This window comes from Rattus norvegicus, chromosome 11 (assembly GCF_036323735.1).
Source record: "Rattus norvegicus strain BN/NHsdMcwi chromosome 11, GRCr8, whole genome shotgun sequence".
Classification (NCBI taxonomy): domain Eukaryota; kingdom Metazoa; phylum Chordata; class Mammalia; order Rodentia; family Muridae; genus Rattus; species Rattus norvegicus.
In genome coordinates, this window is record NC_086029.1 from 36,045,495 (window position 1) to 36,070,322 (window position 24,828).

The 24,828-nt window shown below is 36.0% G+C and overlaps 1 pseudogene; it reads left to right on the forward strand.

Moving 5' to 3' along the window:
• Nucleotides 1-14,992: 14,992 nt before the first annotated feature.
• Nucleotides 14,993-15,404, forward strand: LOC108352387 (H/ACA ribonucleoprotein complex subunit 3 pseudogene; annotated as a pseudogene).
• Nucleotides 15,405-24,828: the final 9,424 nt, after the last annotated feature.

A 24,828-nucleotide genomic window follows, 5' to 3' on the forward strand; every position in this document is an offset into this window, starting at 1 on the left:
TCTATGAAGAATTGGGTTAGAATTTTCGTGGGGATTGCATTGAATCTGTAGATTGTTTTTGGTAAGATGGCCATATTTTGCTATATTAGTCCTGCCAATCCATGAGCATGGGAGGTCTTTCCATCCTCTGAATTTTCTTTAATTTCTTTCTTCAGAGACTTAAAGTTCTTGTCATACAGAGCTTTCATTTGCTTAGAGTCACACCGAGGTATTTTATATTATTTGTGACTATTGTGAAGGGTGTCCTTTCCCTAATTTCGCTCTTAGCCTGTTTTCCCTTTGAGTAGAGGAAGGCTTCTGATTTGTTTGAGTTAATTTTATATCCAGCCACTTTGCTAAAGTTGTTTATCAGATTTAAAAGTTCTCTGGTGGAATTTTTGGGGTCACTATCATATTTTCAAAATACTATCATATCTTCAAATAGTGATGTTTTGACTTCTTCCTTTCTAATTTCATCCCCTTGACCTTATTTTGTTGTCTAATTGCTCTGGCTAGGACTTCAAGTACTATATTGATTAGGTAGGGAGAGAGTGGGCAGCCTTGTCTAGTCCCTGATTTTAGTGGGATTGCTTCAAGTTTCTCTCCATTTAGTTTGATGTTGGCTACTGTTTTGATATATGTTGCTTTTACTATGTTTAGATAAGCCCTTGGTCCTGCTATGGTTGGACCCCCAGTGTAGGGGAATGTCAGGGGGCAGGAACGGGTGGGGATATGGGGAGGGGAACACCCTTATAGAAGAAGGGGAAGGTAATGGGATCGGGGGCTTATGACCAGGAAACCTAAAAATGGGAATAAGATTTGAAATGAAACTTTAAAAAAATTAAAAAATATATATGTGCCTTGAATTTCTGATCTTTCTAAGACTTTTGTCATGAAGGGGTGTTGAGTTTTGTCAAATGCCTTCTTAGTATCTAATAAGATGATCATGCTATTTTTTTAGTGTGTTTATGTACTGTATTACTTTGATGTATTTATGTATATTGAACCATTCCTGCATCCCTGGGATGAAGCCTCCTTGATTATGATGTGTGATCATTTTGATGTGTTCTTCGTTTTTGTTTGTGAAAATTTTATTTAGTATTTAATTTTGAAAGCTAAATTTGACTCAAAGTATTTAAACAAATGAGCAGTTTGCATCTTAGGATTGTACTCTAAGTTGAAATATTCATTCATTTTATGTTTATACTATAGGAAATCTATTATCCATTGTCTTCATTAAATCCTAATTGACAATTGGATGGTAGATCACTTGCCCATCATGTATAAGTTCCTGAGCTATAATATAAAATGCATAAAACTTATTTAATAATCACCATTTTATAACAAAAATTTTAATTAATAAATGTCAAATTCATCTTAGTAACTTTGTATATAGTAAGATAGAATTAGATGAATCAATTAAATTGTATATGGCATTAAATTTTATAAAACTTTACTTTCAAATAAATTAGTTAAAGAATTCCATATATAATAGTTTTTTCATATTATAAAATAATTTCATCATTCCTCCTTTCAAACTATTCTATATACCCCTGTTCTTTTTTAAATTCTTGGCCTCTTTTTACATTAATGCAATATGTACATATATATAGCACATAAGTAATTTATTCTGCTTATGTAATGTTGATGTTATGTATGTTTTCAGGGCCCACCAGAAATTGATTAGCAATTTTGAGCTCTTCCTTTAGGAAGACTTTTTTCCCACTCTCAGCATTTTGTACTTGTTTGTAGTTTTGTTTTGTTTTTTTTTAATCCTGTGTACAACTAGCATATATATTTAAAACATGTCAAATGTGTCAATTAAGCATGTAGTTAAATTATAATTTTAAGTAATTACTTTAAAATAAGTGATTTCTACACATAGTATCCTGAAAGGATAGGTTAAATCTAAATAATACCAATTTTTAGAGAAAACATATATTTATTAGAAAGCAGTCATATTATAAAAGCCTTCCTTTCCTTTTTTTAAATTTCTTGTCAACTTGACAAAAACTACAGTTATCTCAGAAGAAAACCTCAATTGAGAAAATCTCTCCATCAAATTGTGTGTATGGAACATTGTAGCACATTTTTTGGTTGGTGACCAAGTTACAAGTCCCCATCACAATGGAGCCAGTGTCACTCATGGGTTGATACCCCTGAATGTGTAGGAAATGAAGGTTAGCAAGCCAATAAGCAGCATCCCTGTCTGATCTAGTTCACTGTTTTATTCCCAAGTTCCTGCCCTGATTTCCCTATAGAATAGACTGTGAGGTGGCTGGTATTTGTATAATATTAACCCAACTATGATACAATGAATATTATTAAAATGCTTACATTAAGCAGGCAATAACCACCCTTGGTTAATTTATGATTTTTTTCTTTCGCAGATAACAATCAAATGTCAGGATTATTTCCAAAATTGCTTTATTATTTGACCTAATTGGTTTTTCTAAGCCTCATTCTTAGGATATTGAGTAATCTGTAGTGCTATAATGTGTGTGTGTGTGTGTGTGTGTGTGTGTGTGTGAGGGTGGCAGGGGGGTAGAAGGTTTTCTTTTTCTTTGCGTTCTTCACCATTAATATATTTATTTTTTCTTTACATCCTTTTTTTTCCTTTTTTTTTATTAACTTGAGTATTTCTTATATACATTTCGAGTGTTATTTCCTTTCCCGGTTTCCGGGCAAACATCCCCCTCCCCCCTCCCCTTCCTTATGGCTGTTCCCCTCCCAACCCTCCCCCCATTGCCGCCCTCCCCACAACAGTCTAGTTCACTGGGGGTTCAGTCTTAGCAGGACCCAGGGCTTCCCCTTCCACTGGTTCTCTTACTAGGATATTCATTGCTACCTATGAGGTCAGAGTCCAGGGTCAGTCCATGTATAGTCTTTAGGTAGTGGCTTAGTCCCTGGAAGCTCTGGTTGCTTGGCATTGTTGTACATATGGGGTCTCGAGCCCCTTCAGGCTCTTCCAGTTCTTTCTCTGATTCCTTCAACAGGGGTCCTATTCTCAGTTCAGTGGTTTGCTGCTGGCATTCGCCTCTGTATTTGCTGTAATCTGGCTGTGTCTCTCAGGAGCGATCTACATCCGGCTCCTGTCGGTCTGCACTTCTTTGCTTCATCCATCTTGTCTAATTGGGTGGCTGTATATGTATGGGCCACATGTAGGGCAGGCTCTGAAAGGGTGTTCCTTCAGTCTCTGTTTTAATCTTTGCCTCTCTCTTCCCTGCCAAGGGTATTCTTGTTCCCCTTTTAAAGAAGGAGTGAAGCATTCACATTTTGATCATCCGTCTTGAGTTTCATTTGTTCTAGGCATCTAGGGTAATTCAAGCATTTGGGCTAATAGCCACTTATCAATGAGTGCATACCATGTATGTCTTTCTGTGATTGGGTTAGCTCACTCAGGATGATATTTTCCAGTTCCAACCATTTGCCTACGAACTTCATAAAGTCGTTTTTGATAGCTGAGTAATATTCCATTGTGTAGATGTACCACATTTTCTGTATCCATTCCTCTGTTGAAGGGCATCTGGGTTCTTTCCAGCTTCTGGCTATTATAAATAAGGCTGCGATGAACATAGTGGAGCACGTGTCTTTTTTTATATGTTGGGGCATCTTTTGGGTATATGCCCAAGAGAGGTATAGCTGGATCCTCAGGCAGTTCAATGTCCACTTTTCTGAGGAACCTCCAGACTGATTTCCAGAATGGTTGTACCAGTCTGCAATCCCACCAAAACTCCCTCACAAGGTCCCCTCTTGCCTTCTACTCTTTAAGGGTGGAAGCCCTGGGTATTCCCCCACCCTGGAATATCAAGTCTCTACAGGGCTAGAGGCACCACCCCCCCACACACACTCAGACAATGGGGCAGTCAATTTATATTCATTATCCTTGCCCTAACTCCCTCCTGTCTCTCTCCACACTTGGTTGTGAACTATCCCCCAATCCAGCGGCCACCTACTGTAGCCTGTTACGACCCCCAGTGTAGGGAACCCAATTAGAGGAACAAGATCCAAAATCAAGCTATAGCTTTAGGGATAGCCCATTCTCTAGTTTTTGGGGGACCCACATAAGGACAGAACTGCATTATCTGCTACATGTGGGTTGGGACGATGTAGGTTCAGCCCGTTTATGCTCTTTGATTGGTGGTTCAGTCTCTGAAAGCCCTCAAGGGCTCAGGTTATTTGGCTCTGTTGATCTTCCTCTGAAGTTTCTATCCTGTCTAGGGCTCTCAATCCTTTTTCCTATTCTGCCATTAGAGTCTCCAAGTTCCATCCACTGTTTGGCTGACTGAAACAGATGCAAAGGGCCAAAGCCAAACATTAGATGGATCTCAATGAGTCTTATGGAAGAGTAGGGGGAAAGATTGAGGGCCACAATGGGGATAGGAATTCCACAGGAAAACCTACAGAGCCAGCTAAGCTGTACCCTTTGGGCTCTCAGAATGTGAACCACCAAAGAACATACACAGACTGGACCTGGGCCACCCAATGTATATGTAGCAGATATGCAGTTTGTTCTTCATGAAGGTCGTGAACAACTGGAGCAGAGAATACCACAAATCTATTGCCTGTATGTGGTATATGTTCTAGCTGGGCTGCTTGTCTGGTCTCATTGGTAGGGAAGTGCATAGCCTCATAGAGACTTGAAGTGCCAGTGTGGAGGGAGGTAACCTAGGAGGCCCCACCCAGTCAGAGGAGAAGGGGAGGAAAATGGGGGAAGGATTGTGGGTGGGGTGACCAGGAGGTGGGGGCAGTGAGTGGTATGTAAAATGAATAAGTAAAATATTAAATTAAATTAAAAGAAACCATTACACCTCTATTATGTGTTCAAGGCTCAGATTAGTGTACATGACAATAAGTTATGGAAAGGTAAAAAAAATATAATATCCCCCAAGAAACATATCAAAACACATATTTTCATTGTTATAGATAGTGTATGAAGAGCTTATGTTTCATTTTTATCCTGGGTAAAAGGAACAGTTCTTTTATACATGTACTAATGAAGGCAATAAAATAAATATTGTTATTTTATCTTTTACTCTTCAACTGAATTTAATGGCGCATGAATTTATATTCTTGAAACATAAATATTTTTTCAGAGAACACAAACTAGTTGTCCCTACATTACCATCAGTAAGTTTTCATGAACTTTTTTTAAAACATAGGTAATAAGAAATAAGCGCTGTACTTCTTACACTAATATATGGACAAAATATTTTGCAAACAAAAACATATTTTTATAAATACCTACTTAACTATAGCCTCCTAAGTAAAATACACTTCGAAATGCTAATCCACAGTAAAACTTTTCAAGATATTTTACCCAGAATTAATAAATTTTGGGGGCGTGATCATGGTAGCTATTTCATGTCACCATTGTCAAATTCGCTGTATGTGGAGATTTGTAAGTCTGTGAGTTTGTGAGAAAAGTCCCAGTCATCGAGGCAAGGTCCTTGTTATCTCTGTTCTCTGTAACAGGTTGTTCTTGGAATGTGTTTCTGGGCCCCTCCCAGTGTAGCAGATGGGAGGCAAAACTTTCAGGCTATTCATTACTGCTGGAAAGTATTTGTTTATATGCCTCTGTGAAGTAATATGTTTTGCCACACAAGACTTGTCCTTACGATGCATGATTTATTCAGGTGATTCTCCTTAACCCTGAGAGTATAAATTGTCTCTTGTTTTGAATAAAGTTGAGTATTGCATGAGACATCAGTCTACCTGACTTTTAGGACTCACTGTACCCTAACTATGCTGTGACGTTTTAAATAGATTAGTAAAAAATAAATCATTTAAGAAATTTCACTGTTATTATTATAAATATTGTTGAGACTGTTCTTCTATTGTGTAAATTTTAATAAAGACCAAAATTCAGACAGAGTGGTAAGTGTATCGCTGTGTCAGTTTTAGAGTTAAAAAATATTTAAATTTGAAAAACGAAAATTCTATGAATATTAACAACAACTATATTTTCCCAACAACTGTGAGTCAAACCCTCACAGTGCCAGCACAGTATGAGTACATGCCATTGTCCTTGAAAATGTAAACTTTGGGAACACTTTCTGCTTTCCTACATTCTTCTTCAATTTTCCAATAAATTCTGTGTATAATGAACCCCAGTAGATACTAAAGAAGAAATTTATGTGTCTATTTAATGTTACATCAACCCAGTGATAATATAGGAAATTGATTTAAACATCATTTATAAATATTATGTTTCATTTCTAAAACATAAGTAAGTTTATTCTTTGAGATTTTTTTATTTAATGCATCTAAATATGAAAACATCATACTATATGCATTTGCCTTATTTACTGTATGTTTTTGTTCACCAATGATACAATCTCTTTTTCAATTTCTATTTTAATATTAGCTATGATGAACTGTCTATACACCCTTCTATGTTTGGAGTATTTGATTTCCCAAATTTCTATATTGAAATACTCTTGCTCAGGGCAAAAGCTATAGGAATTTGAGGTGTTAGGGAGATGATGAGTTCATGAAAACAAATTTCTCATGATTATTCATCATTTTTTTGAATGAGACTTTATACGGAAAACTAATTTATTCTCAATTATGAAAGCTGAAGAAGGTCATGAAAAAAACTATCAATTTTATGAAAGCCTGATTTAAGACATTGCAATTTTGGAAAATGTAAATAAATACTTGTAAACCACTTATTTTATCATGTTGGTTAGATACATCTGAGCATATCAAGGCAAGCTAAATGTGTCTACGAGTGAATTACATTTGACTAGTTCTTTATTATCTCACAAAACCAATATCAAATTCCCTGCTTATATTCTTTGCTATTGTTTCTCCTCTTTATCGTTTTAATTAGAGTAACTGTCACCCTACTAGCCTGATCAACATATGGGGAAAAATCACTTTCTTCTGGTTTATCCTGAAGTAGAAAGCATAAGTCCAATGGAAATGTGCTGTCAACTCCTTTATACTGAGATGATAAAAGTAAAATGTAAAAGTCTCTTTGATTAATCGTGTACAATATGGTACCTGAATAAATCATACATCATCATTTTATACTTATTTATCAAAGTTGACTCCTTTAGCTAGACTTGGATGTTGGTATTAAACTAATGCTTAATCAACATGGAAAACTATCCAATATAAGTAATATAACTGTCTTGTTTTAAAGGGCTTTCTAGATTGATGATGTAAGTCTTTTAACTTGTACTGAATTTGTAAATTGATGCACAGCTGCACCTTTTTCTGCTTACAATTCAGACAAAGTATATTTTTTTCTATAAATACTAGACACAAACTAAACGGTTGACAGCTTTATTATTGGCCTAACATCTTAGACTCATCAAAAAAATATTTGTGTACACTTAGATCATCCTTTATGCAATAAAGTCAATATCCTTCCACACTGTAGATACATTTGAGAAAATGCACATAAGGAGGAATAAATTTTACCCTTGTGGCCCACTTCCAGAAGTGTCCTTTCCATAGCCCCACAGGAACATTATTCTTTACACTGAACACTATGTGACCGATTAGTAAATGTTGTGATTTTATTGTTATTGATACTGTGTTTATTCCCTTGGAAACATCACAGCAGAGCTCATTTTTCTTTTATTCCTTGAATTATATTTTTAAAATTCAATCATAATATTACATCTGGATTTTTAAATGGCAATGTTACAGCTACAAATTACTTTCCTTTAATGGATGTTCTTGTAAATCCAACTGTGTGTGGTATATGCTGACACTCTCTTTACAAGTTTGTTTCTGATTATTTAGGATATACACATACATGCATTTAGTATGTTCTATATGAAAAGTACATTAATAAGTGAACAAGTACAAAACTTGAACAAATATTAAATAACCTTGTATATGGTATTCTTTATTTTTTAGATGGCAAATTTCTTGACATCTCATTTTGATTTACTGATTTCAATTCTAAATAAAATAGGTAAGAAAACTTCTTGTGACAATTATGAGATAAAGTGGAAGTTGCAGATAATTTCTTCTATCTAACTAATAGAGCAGAGAATATTGTAAATATGATGTTTGATTAAACAGGAAAAGAGTAAATTAGCAAAGTGGATTTAGAGAGCAAAATTTTCTGATGAGACACAGAAAAGCAATGTCAATGTGGCAACTTCAGTAGTACTTTGTGAGTGTTATCCACAAGGTTCCTCTAAGATTGAAACATTCTATCCTACAGAGAAGCTCCAGAAAACAGGAAGTAACAAATGAAAATATCATCAGGAAGTCCTTGAAATTGACCAGATTTACTAAACTCTCTTCTTTCCCAAGTGTGTATAAGAAATAAAAACTGATGAGGATGAATCTCAAAGGAGTCCAGCTGCAACAAAGACTCTGAGACAAACCTAGTTCTTGGGAAAAGCAGAGAAGAGCTGAACTGTGTGGAAGAAACAAGGGCCAGCTGAGTTGCCTGCATGTGCTTCAGACCAGCTGAGGTACTTAGAAATGATCCTCTCCAAACTGTTGAACTGCCTGTAGACTGTAGTGTGGTCCAGGTTCTCACCCACGTTGGGCTAAGCTTTGGTTATGCAGATGTCTTTCAGTCATTCCTTCTTTCACAAGTAGGCCCTCACCAATATTCCTCTAAACAAATGCAATAAAACTCAGTTTCCCCACTGTTGACTGTGCTCTTATCTATACTGTAGTCTATAAAGGGCTTCCTATTTAGAGTGAATAGATGGTTCTTTGTTCTGTCACTCCAGGAAGAACCTGTCACATGGCAGTGAGACAGTCCAGTCAGTATAGAATGAACATTTTGTCTGAACTTACGGGTTTTATGTTTGCTGAAAAATGCCATTATAAAATGTTGAGTCAAAAAATTCTGTGGTTGAAATATATGTTTAAAAGCTATTATGTTTGTGTACTGAAAATTAATCATTACAGGGAGAGGTGAAAAATTTTAAGGCAACTATTATAGTAACATGATTGATGGTAGAGCTTTAACCAGGGGGGCTTGGTTTTAATAATAAATGTCCTTCTAAGATTGTGAAAGAAATAACACTCATTTTCTAGTAGAATTTGTTTCAATGTTTATAACTCTTAAAATTAAATTAGGAACATGGGAACCCTCACATTTTGAGCCATTTGAGAATAGGACACTTCTCGTGAAACTTCACCATTGTTAAAATAGCGAGTGTAATGATGAAATGAACATTATAAGGAAACAGCATTGAAAGAGCATTTAAAAATAGAGTAAGGAGACAACTAGGTACATAAACTTGCAGATAATTACAACATAAAAACTCATGTACCTGGAATTGAATATACATGTCTATTTGCTTTTGCACAGATATTTCAATCAGAACTAGAAAATTTTACTGTGTTCCCAAACTCAAGATGTGTATCAACCTTGTATTTTATAGACTACTCCAACCTGTTTTGATATTCTTGACTTTATCTTCTATTGGTTAGTTTCTATCTCTATATAATTTTTATTTTTCACTTTTTCCTATTATCATTAGAATATTTGTCCAGAAGCAACTGAACAATGACTATAAAATGCAGGAATGGGATGTAGGCACAGAGTGATCAGGAGCTCAGGATGGCCATATCTAAATAGAAATTTTAAGATCAGTCTCGCCTGACTTACCTAGGACCATGTCTCAAAAAATAAGATTGAAAATAAACAACAAAATTAAATAATAAACAATATTGAGCAGTAGATAAAAACTGTCAGTAGATTAAATATATATATATGTATATATATATATATATTAAAAGTAGTGATGAGAGTGGAGAAGGCCATTCTAATTTTTTGAGATAATTGAGCTGTATAACAAATAACAGAACCATACCTTTGGGCATTTTAAGAAAATTTTTCTAATACAAAATAAAAAAGAGAGCATCTTCAACAAATAGTACTATCCTAACTGGCTATAAACATAGAGAAGAGTAAAAATAGAACCATATATAGCAGCCTATAGAAATCAACAAGTGGATCAAAGACCTCAACATTAAGGTGACACATTAATCAAATAGAAGAGAAAGTGGGGAACTGCCTTGAACAGATTGGCACAGGAGACAACTTCATAAAGAGAACACTAATGGTTCAGGCATTAGGATCAACAATTAGTAAATGGAACCTAATGAAACTGAAAGCTTTTGCAAAGTTAAAGTCACCATCAATAGCACAAAATAGCAGCCCACAAAATGAGAAAAAAATCTTCACCAACCCTACATCTAATAGAGGACTAATATCCAAAGTATATAAAGAACTCAAGAAACTAGACACCAACAAACCAAAAAAAAAAAAAAAAAAAAAGCCAAAGCCAAAACAAAAATACCTCAATTTAAAAATTGGGTACAGAGCTTAATAAAGAATTCTCAACAGAGGAATTTCCAATAGCTGATAAGTAGTTAAAGAAATATTCAATATTCTCTGTCATCAGGGAAATGTTATTGAAAACAACTCTGTGATTACACCTTACATGCATTGGAATGGCTAAGTTCAAAAACTCAAGAGACAGCCCAGGCTCGTGGAGCAAGGGAGACAATCATGCATTGCTATTGGGAATGTGAACTTAGCAACCAATTTGGTAGTTTGTCAGAAATTTGGAAAGGGTTCTACTTCAAGGCCCAGACATAACACTTTTGGGGATATACACAAAAGATGCCCTACCAGACCACAAGGTCACTTATTCAACTATGTTCTTTATTCATGCAGGTCAGGAAGTAGAAACAACCTAGATGACCCTCAGCTGAAGAATGAATAAAGAAAATATGGTTCATTTACACAACCGTGTATTACTAAGCTATTAAAAACAAGGAAATCATGAAATTTCCAGGCAAATGGATAGAGCTAGAAAATATTATCTTGAATGAAGTAACCCAGACCCAAAGGGTCATGAACTACCATACTCACTTATAAATTCCATTAGCTACAAGTACAGGATAACCATGCTTTAATTCATGGATCCAAAAAAACTAAATAATAAAGAAGGTCCAAGGGGCTATGTGTGAATCTCATTCAGAAGGATTAATATAATTCACAAAGGAGATGGATAAACAGAGAGACGAGTGGGACGGGGGGAATGGAGGGAAACTGGGATGGTGATCATGCATATGGAGAAGTAAAGCAAGAGAGGACTGGGAGAGAGAAGGTAAAACAGTGGACTTATCTCTGAGACTAGCAGTTGACCTGGAACTCTGGAGACTTCTGGAGACTTTAGGGTTACCCTAACTGGGATTGCTAGTAACTAGGGATATGGAAATTGAAGCTGCTATGTCCTGGAGTGTACCAGTGAAGGGAAGGGGGACATCAATCCAATCACTAAGTCTTCAACTCAAAATTTGTCCTCTCTACAAGATTTTCAGGGACTAAAAATAGAGCAGAAACTCAAGAAATGTCTACCAATGACTGGCCCAACTTGAGACAGGTCTCCTGAAAGAGAGCCAAACTCTGATACTACTAATGATATTATGCTATGCTTGAAAGACAGGAGCTTAACAACAGTCTAACTAGAGTCTTCATACAGTATCAGATAGAAACAGATTCAGAGACCCATGGTTAAACATTAGATGGAGCTCGGGAAAAACAAGAAGACCTATAGAGTCAAATAGCATGGGCCCATTGGGGGGACAAAACAATGAATCTTGCAACCAGAGAGAATTCGGGGGACGAACCTAGACCTCCTAAACATCTGTAGCAGATATGCAGTTTGGTTGTCATGTGGGTCACCTAACTGTTGGAGCAGAGACTATAGGTGACTCTGTTGCCTGCTATTGGATCCCCTTCTTCTAGCTGAACTGCCTTGTAGGGCCTCAATAGGAGAAGATGTGCCTAGTCCTTCTGTGACTAGATTTCCCAAGGTAGTTTAGAACCCAAACTAGGGCTCCCTTCTATGAGAAGGGGAGGAGGTAATATGGAGAGAAGTTTATGAGGGTAGAACTGGGAGGATAAAAGGGAGGTGGTGTCTACAATAGAGATGTAAATAAACAAATACAGACAGCTAGACAGTTGCAAACATATTCATTAAGAAAGGCTTGATATCTTTTGGGTATATGCCCAAGAGACGTATAGCTGGATCCTCAGGCAGTTCAATGTCCAATTTTCTGAGGAACCTCCAGACTGATTTCCAGAATGGTTGTACCAGTCTGCAATCCCACCAACAATGGAGGAGTGTTCCTCTTTCTCCACATCCTCGCCAGCATATGCTGTCACCTGAGTTTTTGATCTTAGCCATTCTCACTGGTGTGAGGTGAAATCTCAGGGTTGTTTTGATTTGCATTTCCCTTATGACTAAAGATGTTGAACATTTCTTTAGGTGTTTCTAAGCCATTCAGCATTCCTCAGCTGTGAATTCTTTGTTTAGCTCTGAACCCCATTTTTAATAGGGTTATTTGTCTCCCTGCGGTCTAACTTCTTGAGTTCTTTGTATATTTTGGATATAAGGCCTCTGACCTCATAGGTAGCAATGAATATTCTAGTAAGATCACCAGTGGAAGGGGAAGCCCTTGGTCCTGCTAAGACTGAACCCCCAGTGAACGTGATTGTTGGGGGGAGGGCGACAATGGGGGGAGGATGGGGAGGGGATCTGCCATAGAGAAGGGGAGGTGGAGGGGTTAGGGGGATGTTGGCCTGGAAACCGGGAAAGGGAATAACACTCGAAATGTAAATAAGAAACACTCAAGTTAATTAAAAAAAAAAGAAAGGCTTGATATCAATTATATTCGCAAACAAATATTAAAGAAATGCTGAAAAATGTCTAAAGTACTTGAATAACCATAAAATTAGAAAATTTACTGTGAAATTTAATCAGTAATAATGAATTAAAACAAAGATGAATATAAGCTTTGCCTTTAAGTCATCCAGAAGCTTGCTGTTTGTAAAATAATAAAAATCTCTAATTATTATATTTCATAAATTACAATATTTTTATTCTTAACTATTTTGGAAACATAAATTCACTATAAGACAACTTCATTACATTCTCAATACTGAAGTTTGCATCAGTAAATATCTTAGAGCTCCAAGTTTCCTCCAATATTAAATTCTGTTCTATCTAAGAAAATTTTATGTTTAATTCATCAAGGAGTACTGTAAGAAACCGAGAAAGGCTTGGAAGTCAAGAAGTCAGCAGGTATGGAATTCTGCCAACTCATTCACTTGCTATCTTCCCTTCATCCTGCATGCAAAGAGACAAACTTCCCATTCCTTTTACCCAATCAAAAGGAACTCGTCTCAGTATTCTATTGGTTTCATTAAGCTTTAAAATTGTAGCCATGTTTTTAAAAAAATTTCATTGTGTACAACGTCCTAAAATCCCTCACCAGTTATCTTATCATATGTCCTTTTTTAAAACAGAGAGAGAGAGGGGAGAAAGAAAAAGTGATTTTAAAAATTCACATATCTTACTTTCTTCAAGGGTTGGGGAAATTACAGAGGAGAGAGCAGGAAGGTTATCAGAATTACGGTGTGGGAAGGAGTACTGTGGTGTCATAGTCCGTGCAACAATGAATTCATACATGTTGTAGCTACTTGTACACGGTCTGAACACAAAAAACACATGAGTAGTACAGGTACAAAAAGAAAGTTACAGGTAGGAATAAAAACATGTAAAAGAAGAGTATATATAGTCACTACAACATCATGTATGTACAAAATTTAAAAGGTAGTAAAACAAATAAAAAAGAGTAAAACTCTTAAAATGTTTAAAAGTAACAAAATTAATATTCTATTGAGTTTATAGATTTACTAAGTGTTTGTTTTTCTTATATCAACACTTGAGCATTAATGTAATGAGAAAATAAAATTATGTTTTACTAGTACCACAATGAAGTAAGCTTATTAATATACAAATATGTGATTCTAACATTAGTATATGTAAGGAGATAATTCTTTAAGCAAATTATTACAAGGTAGATCAAATTTACAGTATTTAGTTATATTATCTGGATTTTCCTAATGCTGTTTTTCCTAAAACGTATATACACTATTATAGTCTTTTAACAAATATTCACAACACATGCTATTTATGTGAGGCTCTAGGGATAGAGTGGGAAAATGACAGACTAACAAATCCCTACATTGTCTTTAATACTTTCATATTTTTATTCATAATAATGCTTTAGGGAATCAGGCAAGATTGATTTGAGTCATAGTTAAGTCATATCTGTAGGACCTGTAGCTTCATCTAATAACATATAACTTCCATATGGTAACCTGAAGGTAATCATATCCACAAGTTAGAACTAAAATCAAATGAACAATTACAGAGATCTCAGTAAACTCAGTTCAACACTGAAGAACATGCCAAAGCCTTTGTTAATTGTTTTCAGCATGTCCATTATGTCAGAACCTACTTGCCACTCATGGAAATTTCTTGCATATGACTTAATGTTATCCACCACTTTTACAAAATTATCATTTGTGGTTTTGTATAATTTATTCTGGGGATTACTGTTTTTTTAACTGTTTGACGAAAATCAATATTAATATAATACCATACAAATTCCAATGAAGATTAGTAGGAAGTGGAAGGCAATTTAGTTCCTGTTCACATAAAGAATGTTTCATTTGTTTTTCTTAGAAAATCAATTTTCTTTTTTATCACCATGATGTCTACAGCAAGTATTTTATCAACTCTTAGACATCTTCACATGCCTTGCCAGCATTTATATGTTGTTGTTCTCCCTTTATTCTGATTGGTGGAGCTTGGCAGAGGCAGGGATGGATCCCGTACATGGACATTGTCATGTACAACAATAATGCCAATATTCTCCTCTCACGATAATAATCCATAGAACAAACATGTTTCTTTGTCCTTTATAACTGATGTTCACACACGAGCTGATTTTATGGCTTATTTTTCAACTCTTTCTATATCTCCAACTGATTTTGATTATGAAAATGATCCAATACTCTGAATACTCTGTAAAAAAAAAAGTTGTACTTATTGACGCATAGCTGCTGTTTAAGAGTTTAGCACCAAGACTGAAGCGGCGCACTTTGGGCGAACGCAGCTGGCGGTAAACGTACTGGTGTATTTTCTGTTGAGGGGCAGTCATGTTTCTCCAGTATTACCTCAACTAGCAGGGCGATCGCGTCTATACTCTAAAGAAATTTGACCCCATGGGACAACAGACTTGCTCTGCCCATCCTGCTCGGTTCTCCCCAGATGACAAATACTCAAGACACCGAATCACCATCAAGAAACGCTTCAAGGTGCTCATGACCCAGCAACCGCGACCTGTCCTCTGAGGGCTTGTTAATCTCTTGTGTTACTCGTCCCCCGGCCGATTATCAGTAACCAAACACTTCATTCCGTGAGCCTGGAAGCCTTCCCATGCTGTTTAGAATCCCCTCTCACTCACTAAAGTCTGTAGTGATGGGCATCGCCCGTAAAAGGAACGACTTTTTTTCCATGTTTTGATTTACTGCCCGGTTATTAAAGATACAATGACTTGAAAAAAAAAAAGAGTTTAGCACCATTCTTGCTTTTTCCAGAGCCAATAACTGATCATGGATATTAAAGCACTTAGCCTATTTTATATCTTGATATGTTAACATTTTCTATGAAAAAATATTTTCCGTGTGTGTGTGTGTGTTTGTGTGTGTGTGTGTGTGTGTGTGTAATTTGTATCTCCTTTTAGCTTCATTTGTTCCTCCTGGTTTCCCATTCTCCATGGACATTTTGAATGAGGATTTTGATTTCTCTGTGTTTTAGCTATCATTGTTTCTCTAACAGTTATTATTATATTCTTAATGAATGCAAGAACTCTCCATCATTGTGGTTTAATAAGATATTCTATTAAATAATTCAAAAAGTAGCATGAACCCAATTTTTTATTACAATGTAGTGACTATAAAGGTCATTTCTGTCTACACCAACTGACAGATTAAAATATAAACTCAAAGCTACAATTAGCTTGAATTTCAGTGATGCCTACTAAAATCCTTATACTTACTTGCCATTTAATAAAATACACTAATTTTTAATACTTTCGATTATTTGTTCTAACATGTCCTTTGATAATCATTTGTTCTGTATCTTTATAGAATATAGAGTCACCATTTGACCTTTGAGAGTTTTGCATCTGTTTTTAACAGTATCCATCTTTCTCTCCCTGCTATTCTCAGATATCCTTTTTTTCCAACTCACTCGACTCTACTCTTAGTACTCCATCAAGACCAATTTGTGAGCCCAGAATATCTTGACTATGTGACCTTATACTGGAGAATAATCAACTCACACTGTGATCTCTCTCTCTCTCTCTCTCTCTCTCTCTCTCTCTCTCTCTCTCTCTCTCATTTTTATTAAATTGGTTATTTTTATTTACATTTCAAATGTTTTTCCTTTTCCCGGTTTCCAGTGATCAGCCCCCAACCCCTCCCCTTCTCCTTCTATATGGGTGTTCCCATCTCCATCTACCCTCCATTACCACCCAACAATCCTGTACACTGGGGGTCCAGTCTTGGCAGGACCAAGGGCTTCCCCTTCCCCTGGTGCCCTTACTAGGCTATTCATTGCTACTATGCAGTTGGAGCCCTGGGTCAGTCCATGCATAGTGGTTTAGTTCCTGGAAGCTCTGTTTGGTTGGCGTTGCAGTTCTTATGGGCTCTCAAGTCCCTTCAGCTCTTTCAGTCCTTTCTCTAATTTCTCCAATGGAGGTCTCATTCTCAGTTCAGTGGTTTGCTGCCGGCATTCGCCTCTGTATTTGACATATTCTGGCTATGTCTCTTTAGGACCTATTACCAGAGTAAAAACTGACAATGGCATTCTGTTACAGAATAGGAATGGTAACCGATATATAACTGAGAAGGGCAATACATGATTTAAACATGTGTCTTCCTGAATTCATGTCTGCAACAATAAATACAGTTGTGGTGCTATTAGAAGTTGAATGCTTTGGGAAATAATTAAGGTTTGAGGACGAGATTCTCACTAGAAATAGCATATTGTGGTCAATGGACCATAAGCATCACAAAGCAAAGAGATGGAAATTCTGAAAAAAAATTGGTGCCAACCTAAGCTATTTTACTAGGTTAGACTTCCATCATAACTGAAAAAGGGAGAAGAGGAATTTATGACTGCAGAGAAACATTAAGAAGTGTGCTCTGTAGATCGTAAAATATAAATAAGTTCACTTCTTTTGATCTTGGGGAAAAACCAAACAAGCAAATGTCATAATTCTCAACAAATGCACCCAAATTGAATTTTCTCAATTTATTAAACAAGTTAACACCAGAGAAATCACAAAATTGTGGATCTCAAACAAGACACCATTAAATGATGGCTGAAGGAAACGGAAGCACATGAAAATGAAAACATGGCATACAAAAACATATGAGCGGCAGTTTGAATCCTGGTAAGACTGAGGAGTGGGTGCTGGGATCTTGCTGAGTCTGTCTGACCTGTCACTTCCTGGCTTGTCTGAGCCTCAGCACATTACAAGATGGCTGGCGGTGAGGCTGGAAAGGACTCCAGAAAGTCTAAGACAAAGGTGGTTACCCGCAGGCAGCCAGCTGGCTTGCAGTTCTCTGAGGGCAATATTCATTGACACCTGAAATGTAGTCCAATCAGGCACTGACATGTGGACACGACATTGCTGTACATAGCACAGCCATCTTGGAATACCTCACCATAGAGGTTCTTGAGTTGACAGGAAATGCATCAAAAGACTTAAAGGTAAAGTGTATTCCTCCTCTCCCCTTGCAATTCGCTGTGTGTAAAGATGAAGAATTTGCTCTCTGATCAAAGCAACAATTGCTGGTGAGTGGAGGTGTCAACCCACACATTCACAAATCGCTCATAGGGAAGAAAGGACAACGGAAGACTGGGTAAGGATGCCTGGATTCCGTATTATCTCAGGACTCTAAATATTATTAGCAATTGCCCAGATTTGGTGATTCCAGCGGATTGGGTCTCTGAAAAACACAATTTTGCCTTTTTGAATTCTATTTGAGCAAGGTGGATGCTTAATTAGCTTCCCAGCTAATGAAATTTCTGCATTCAAGTCTTAACCATATTTAAATATTACTGTGGCTTCAAATAAGCTATTGATTCTGAAGTAGTGGGTCTTGATTGAGTTGACTGTTGTTGTTTTGTTTGTTTGTTTGCTTGTTTTGTCTGTTTTGGTTTTTTTTAAGTTTGGGTTTTAATTGTGCTACAAAAGTAATAGTAACAAACACTTGGTTTTGTACAGACATTTTTTCCACTTTAGTGGATAAGCTCAATAAAGTCTTATTGCAAACCAAAAAACTAAAATAAATACATAAATAAATAAATAAATAAATAAATAAAAAATGAGGTGCGATGAAAGCAATCTTAAGAAGGATATTTTTAGTACTATATATAGTACTAATGCCTACAGAAAAAAAGGAGCTCAAATAAATAGATCAGCAATACCTACCCAAGACCTGGAAACAAAAACAAAGTGAAAATTCAGCAAAACCAAACCAGTGAGTTTTAATTTGTTCATATAGGATTTAAAAACATATGACAATATTGGGGCTGAAACCAGAGTCCTCAATGCATTGACCTATGCATCCCTGATCCCTCCGCCAGTGCTAGTGTTGTAAATAACTGGGCTCAACCTCCTCTTCTGTGTAAGTGCAGGAAAAGCTTTTATTTGTTTACCTACTCCATTACAGGTATTAGACATGTGTATATTTCATGGTCCAGTTAATTTAATTAGGTTTTCAGATGGTTAGTTTACTTATTATTGCTTCGTATGCGGAGCTTTGGTGACTATATCTGGACTCCTGGCACAGGAGGACATTACCTACTTGAATAAACTTAAGAACATGTGATTTAATCGCTGCAATTTTACGGACTGTTACTTCTCTTGTGACTAGAGATCTTTGTTTTTACTCTCACTATTGTTGTTTCTATCCCTGTGAATCACACCACAGGCTCTCTGGTATGCAGATTCCCGTGATTCTCTAGCCCTGGCTCCTTCCTGTCTTACCTCAGGATTGCTAATATTACCAATTTACAACAGCACTTGGCTCTTTACATATGTTCTAGTGATCAAATTTACTTTATCAAGCATACATTAAAGTAGTTGTATCTATGTTGCTATCTCTCAGACCCCTAATCCTCACTTTTAAACTCATAAAGAATGAAATATTCATTCCAAATTTTAAGAGGAAACCAAATGACAGAATTTCCTGGAATTTGCGACTGAAGTACTGAAGTAGGAATGAATGCTCCCTTATTCCCAAATATTTCTTTGTCTCAATTTTTTTACATACTGAGGATGAAAGTCATGGATTTACAAACAATAGATCCCTTCAAATGTGCATTATGTTGATATCTGTATTGCAAAGACATTTAGAACCTCCTTGTATAAATACCTAAACATTTAATTTGTTATTACCTTTCTGGATCTTGTTCAATTATCTAATTACCTACTTAAAAAAGAAAAAGCAACAGTTCAAGGTCTGGTATTGCTTTCCTAGGAACATGAGAATGGAGTCTTGAACCCAAATTGTAACAATTTAGCAAGACTATGGGAACTTATAATTGCAGCTTCAAGAGAAAAGATGAATGAAGCTATCTGGAGATTTTTGGCAAGCACATCTAGTCTTCTTGACAAAGTCCATTTAAGTGGAAGAACCTCTCTCAAAAACTATACTAAACTGAAAGACAGCATCAGATGTTATTCCCTGGTCTACACACAAATATTAACACATGCACACATGGACACACACACACACACACACACATCACACATCACACATCACACATCATACTACAGCATAAACCCAAAAGCAGTCCAATATTATCAATAAAGGGATATATCAGAGATAACAAAGGTTATCTTTAAATTTTCCCTTTCTTAATTAAAATTTTTATGCGATTTTTATGACAGACACAGGTTCTTCAAAATAATAACAGTAATAATACTTTTAAAGATCTCTTATGTGCCAACAACTGAACATTGTCAAACCCTTCTCATAAAGAACTATTCTTGCTTTAACTCAAGAAAATAACTGTTTAGTAAAGTAAACAAGCAAACCTATCAATCTGCATGGCATGCTGTATTTGGGGCTGAGAGGAAAATTAATACTTCCGTGGAAGAAATGTTCATCGCTCACTGTGGAATGACAATTAATGAAACAAGGAAAACAACCTGATGACAATGAGATAAGGATAATTTCAGGATGTGGCTACGTTCAAAGAAGTAAATAACCTGACCATATGGACACTCTGAGACTAGAAAGTAAGGTAGTATCTTTACAGCTACTTAGATAGCTAGATACAGTCAGTTCTAAATCAAGACACATGTTAGCTTGTAAGTAATTATTTTTCTGTTAAACTAGAACTTCTCATCTTGGCTATGCATTGATTTTTTCCCCTTGCATTTAACAGGGAAAAAAGGGAAGAAGCTGTCACATGCCTGTAATTTATGTACTTGGAAGGAGCGGGGAAAGTGAAGCAGGATTCCAAAGCCACATTTGGATGCACAATGAGTTTTTAAGTCCAGGCTGTGAGCCATGAAAACTTGTTTCAAGGTAACAAAAAATAAACAGATGGAGCCTTGAATATAAAAATAAATATTATGATTTCATAACAGAGTAAGTGGAAATATAATCCTAAAAATTCAGAATTATTCCCAATCTATTATAGTTTTTCACAGACAACCTTGGATATTGGCTATTAATCATATCATTTTGAGATTGATTGGAAAGAAAGAGTTAGTATAATTAGATGTTCACAAAGGGAGATCTTTTGGGTGTATGTATCAGTAATTTATCACAGAGGAGCCAGCTTAAAATTGAATAAAGTAAAACACAAAATTATTGTCTTTGTCCACACTCTAACAGATATGTGTTTACTAGTGTTTAGACTAGGAATTGCACTGTGTACACAGTATTAAGAATATTATGAGAGTATGTAATGTAAACCATAATGTCCGCAATGTACACCTGGAAATTTAAATGCATGAGTAACATAACATGAAAGCAAGTAATTAATTAGACAGTCCTGTTTAAACTTTACTTCTGCTGTATATGATGCATATGGTATATGTTTGTCTTGGGTCATAGAGGTAAATATTTATCATCTCTCAACAGAATTCAGCTTCCAAATCAGTCTTGTGTTAGGTATTCAATCACAGTATTTTTTTCAGTGACAATGAATTCTATCAATAGGACAAGATGTGTCACACATTCTTTGATCAGATTAAGCAAGAGTCTTCACACTAACTAGAGATGAGAAGAGGAGGCAGGAATTGAGTGGACTATGTCCCTCTTCATAATAAATGGATGAGACATATATATATATATATATATATATATATGTTTAAATAGAATAGAAAGGACACTATTTCCACTTGAAGAAGGAAATGCTTCAGAGTTCCATTGTGCACATGCTGTAAAACCCATAATATCTCTCAGACATTTTACGGGCACTTGATATCTTCTCAAGAACTAGTTTTTTGCTGTGTACTAATTTTAACTTTTTATTTTCCCCCTAGTGGATTTTCTGTAGGCTTCCTATCGCTAATCTAACTTTAATTTAAATAACTAGGGTATTTCTGTTTATAAACTTGGTGGATGTAAATTGAACTCCCTTTTCCAGTATGATAAGGTGATTTAAAATAGTGTAGTATGCTAAGGTTATGAAAGACAGCTTAAATGTGTAAGCACAATTTGTTGTTATAGTTACGTTTTTATGGTTGTGATAAGACATCAAGACCCAGGCAAACTTTAGAAGAAAGGGTTTATTGTGGCCTTAAAGTTTCAGAGAGAATTCCACCACAATCATAGCAGGGAGTATGGCACTATGCTCGCAGGAACAGGGCTAGAGCATGTAATTGATTTCTCCAACAAGGCAACACCATCTAATCCTTCCCAAAGAGTTGCACCAACCGGGGAAGAAGTATTCAAACACTATGGGTGTCAGTCAAACCAAACACCTGCTCAGTCTGTGTACTATTACTTATTGGTATGCTTTCAGGGTGCATGTGTTTGTGTGTGTGTGTGTCCATGAATTAGGAAAATAGCAAGGAAGTATATAAGATAAAATTGAGGGAAAACAAAAAGGAATCCAATTGTAATATCTCCAAAGATAAACAAATATTTTAAGAGACATCTGTATTTTGTATTTCTTTCTTTGCATTTGCATATCATTTGAATATCATTTGTATAAAGGAAAAGTACTGATTTCTTTGAGGTTTTTTTTTTTTTTTCCCCAGCCACTTGGCTGAAGGTGTTTATTGGCTGTAGAAGTTCTCTGGTAGAATTTTGGGGTGGCTTATGTATACTATCATATCATCCACAAATAGCAATACTTTGACTTTTTCCTTTTCCAATTCGTTTCCCTTTGGCCTTCTTTTGTTGTCTTATTGCTCTAGTTAGAACTTCAAGAATGATTTTGAGTAGATAAGGAGAGAGTGCACATCCTTAATGTGCCCCTGAGTTTATTGGAAATGCTTTAAGTTTCTCTCCATTTAGTTTGATGTTGGCTAATGACTTTCTGTATATTTATTTGCATATGTTATGTGTCCCTACTTTCTCTCAGGCCTTTAACATGAAGGGATGTTGGATTTTATCAAAGGCTGTTTTTTATTGAAATAATCATGTAATTTTTCTTTGTTTATAATATTGTTGATTTTGTTGATGGACCTTTGTATATTGAATCATCCCTGCATTCCTGGGATGAAGCCTTGCTAGATGATGTCTTTGATGTGTTCCTAAATTCAGTTTGCTAGTGTTTTATTGATATGTTTGCATCAATGTTCACAAGAGAAATAGGTGTGAAGTTCTTCTTTGTTGAGTTTTTGTGTGGTGTAGGGATTAGGGTGAATATGAATGAGAATGAATGAGTATGGCAGTATTCATCCTGTTTCTATTTTATTGAAGTGTTTGAGTATTAGTATAGTATTTGTATTAGTATAGTATTGGTATTAGCTCTTCTTTCAATGTCTGGTAGAATTCTGCACTAAAACCGTGTGGCCCTCTGTGTTGGGAGATTTTAACGATGGCTTCTATTTCTTTAGGCATTATGGGGCTGTTTAATTAGTTTACCTGCTCTTGATTTAACTTTTGTAGGGGTTCTATCTATAAAATAGTCCAGTTCACTGTTTTATTTTTTCCCAGATTTTGTGGATTACAGGTTTTGAAGCAGACTTATTGATTCTTTGAATTTTCTCAGAGTCAGTTGTTATGTCTCTCTTTTCATGGCTGACTTTGTTTATTTGGATAACCTCTTTGTGTCTGTTGGTAAGTTTGGTTAAGGGTATGTCTATCCTGATTATACTCAAAAAAACAGATCTTGGTTTCATTGCTTCTTTTTAATGTAGTTTTGTAGTGTTTTCTTTGTTTCTAACTGATTTCCAACTGATTTTGATTATTTTCTGTCTTCTACTTTTTCCTTCGTGTAAAATTTCCAACAAAATCTTTTTTTATAGACCTTAAAAGAGCAGACCTCAAAGAGATTAGGAACTCCATAGAAAGAACAACAGAATCAACTAACCTGGACCCATGTGACTCTCAGGGAATGAACCACTAACCCAAAAGCATACACAGACAGGATGTAGGACATCCAGCATATATGACTTGGTCTTCATGTGGGTCCTGAACAATTGGAGCAGGTACTATCCCAAAAGCTGTTGCTTGTGTGTAGGATATGTTCTTCTACCTGGGGTGCCTTGTTTGGCCTCAGTGGTAGAGGAAGTGATTAGCTTCACAGAGACTTGAAGTGCCAGGTTTGAGGGACACCCAGCAGGTCCCCATCCACTCAGAGGAGAAGGGGATGATGGTATGGTGAAGGACTGTGGGAGGGGATGACTGTGACTGGGAGAATTAAAAAATTGATCACACACACACAAACACACACACACACACACACACAGAGGAAATTCAAAATTCAACTTGGCTGTCACCTGCCTTCTAACTACTATAAAGCTTGAGAAAGTCTTGCCTTAGAAGGGGTCTTTATTTTCTGTATTTTCAATACTTGCTTCTCTATACATTAGTTGCAGATATGAAGGGAGTTATTCTGACCATGCAGGGAGAACTCAAAAAAAACGAGGAATACAGCTCCTGGGAGTGCTTCATGTTCACAAATGTCTTCAATCAGCATCCCCAAATCCCACCACAATCTTCACAGGAAGCTCTGAACACTGGGAAGTATTCATGCCTTTTGCTCCCCATAAACTGATCTCCTGGCTGTGGTTCTGTTTGCCAGTCTCTTATGACACCAAGCATTTGTTAGCTTATCCTATAGCATCGGGCCTTTAAAGATCCAAAGAGTGGAGATTCACAGTGGTTTTGTTTTAGTTCTTTATTTGTTTTACAGTAGGTTTTACGGTGACAATGAAAGCAATATTAGAAGTAAAACAAAAGGAATATTTTCCAAACAAGAAAAATCCTATTTTCATGTTCTTTCTCTCCCTTTTGCTTATATTTTCTTTCTATAATTAGAACATGTTATAATAGTTAGAACATTAGAACTATGTTATATTTCAAAATTACAGTGAAAATGAGTAGTATTAAGTAGTTTGAAATTAAGAGAATGTATCTTCATTTAAAAACTATGCTTTATTGAACTTTTAGTACCAATAAATTATCACATTGCATGAAGAAAATGATATTTACCTGATGTTTACCTGACAATCCACACCAAAATGTTCTTTTTCTACTGAACGACAGTTAGATGTCCTTCTAAATGAATGGTAAAAGTCCTAAAGGTTTTATAAAACTTGCTTCTCTTACACTTTGTGACATCATACATACATTCTTTTTATGTAATTTTATTTATTCATTTATTTTTACACTCCATATTTTATTTCCCTCCAGGTCCACCCCCCACCCAGAGTTCCACATCGCATGCCTCCTCCCCTGCCCCTGTACCCCTCATTTCCACAAGGATGTACCCACCCCAACCACCC